Genomic DNA, 1,859 nt, shown 5'->3' on the forward strand with positions numbered 1-1,859 from the left:
AAACATGTTTCAGGATGTCATTCATGAGAACTTCCCCAACCTAGCTAGAGAGGCCAACATTCGAATTCAGGAAATGCAGAGAACCCCAGTAAGATGCTCCATGAGAAGATCGTCCCCAAGACATTTAATCGTCAGATTCTCCCAGTCTATTCTCAGAGTATTTGCTTTAATAGGACACTTCCTTACCCAAAACTCTACAATGGTACCACACTTTAATCAGGGTAAAAGTAAAAGTTCTTATAATGGCCCACAAGGTTATCTATGATCTGGCTTTTTGTTGCCTCTCTTACCTCATATTTTACTTTTCTTCCCCTCAATCATTCCATGCCAGCCTCTCTAGCCTCCTCATTCTTTCTCAAACATGCCAGCCACACTCCCACCCATGGCTTGCCATTGCTGTATACTTGGAATATCCCTATATATGTTAAGTGTGCCTAGAACTACTGGGCACTCAAAAGTGTTGAATTGAATTTACAAAGTGCACAAATTAAACAACATATTTTCTGAATGTAGGAGGTATAAGAGCACCTAAAGGATTCAAACAATCTCTTCATTGTACATTGTATTTTGTGTTCGTTCTTTCTCTTGACTCTTCTTTCATGTGTTCAGCAGGTAGAGGAGGTAAGACACTAGCTTTTTAAGATTCACATCACTCCCTCCCGCCCCCGCGCCGCCGCCCTGTATGTTGCCCGCCTCGGCCTCTGGGGCATGGAGCACGCTGCCCAGCCCTGGCGACGGTGACTGCGGTGGTGGAGGAGCGCCTGCTGGCCGCGCTCGCCTACTTGCAGTGCGCCGTGGGCTGCGCGCGGTCTTCGAGCGGAATAGTCAGACGAACTCAGTGTACGGCTGCCACGCGCCGTCCAGCCGCAGGCTGCGAGAGCCGGCGCAGGCCGCCTGGGTGGTGCAGGGGCTGCCCTTGCTGGCCCTGCCGCTCTACCAGTACGCCAGCGAGTCCACCCCGCGCCTCCGCAGCGCGCCCAACTGCATCCTCCTGGCCATGTTCTTCGTCCACTACCGGCATCGGTGCTTAATTTACCCACTTCTGATGCGAGGAGGAAAGCCTATGCCACTGTTGGCGTGTACAATGGCGATTATGTTCTGTACTTGTAATGGCTATTTGCAAAGCAGATACTTGAGCCATTGTGCAGTGTATGCTGATGACTGGGTAACAGATCCCCGTTTTCTAATAAGTTTTGGCTTGTGGTTAACGGGCATGTTGATAAACATCCATTCAGATCATATCCTAAGGAATCTCAGAAAAACAGGAGATACTGGATACAAAATACCAAGGGGAGGCTTATTTGAATACGTAACTGCAGCCAACTATTTTGGAGAAATCATGGAGTGGTGTGGCTATGCCCCAGCCAGCTGGTCTGTCCAAGGAGCGGCTTTTGCTTTCTTCACATTTTGTTCTTTATCTGGTAGAGCAAAAGAGCATCATGAGTGGTACCTCCGGAAATTTGAAGAGCATCCAAAGTTCAGAAAAATTATAATTCCATTTTTGTTTTAAGTGCATTTTCAACTAAATTACCTTCAACTTGAAGCTTTCCAGTGGTGTTTTTCAATGGACTTTGTAAATAAGTTATATCTTTGTAATTTTCCTGCTACTTCATTTTCAAGATGTCCTCTAGGAATTTTTTTTCTAGTAATTTTGCAAGCTACCTAATAAGTACCTAAATAAACTGAAACGGAGGTTGAAGTATCTTACTGTGTAACAGGTCAGAATTTCAAACTCCGGGTAATAACTGCTGACATTTTTTCTAATTTCGAATTTACCTCTTTTGGCTATGTCTTGCCAAGTGTGTACAAGACTAGAATTTACAACTGTCTGATGGCATTTTCAGTCAAACTCCAGGTAA

General features: G+C 45.5%; 1 pseudogene; it reads left to right on the plus strand.

Moving 5' to 3' along the window:
- Nucleotides 1–708: 708 nt before the first annotated feature.
- On the plus strand, nucleotides 709–1,510 carry LOC116811418 (3-oxo-5-alpha-steroid 4-dehydrogenase 1-like; annotated as a pseudogene).
- Nucleotides 1,511–1,859: the final 349 nt, after the last annotated feature.

This window comes from Hylobates moloch, unplaced genomic scaffold (assembly GCF_009828535.3).
Source record: "Hylobates moloch isolate HMO894 unplaced genomic scaffold, HMol_V3 SCAFFOLD_7, whole genome shotgun sequence".
In the NCBI taxonomy this organism is placed as follows: Eukaryota; Metazoa; Chordata; class Mammalia; order Primates; family Hylobatidae; genus Hylobates; species Hylobates moloch.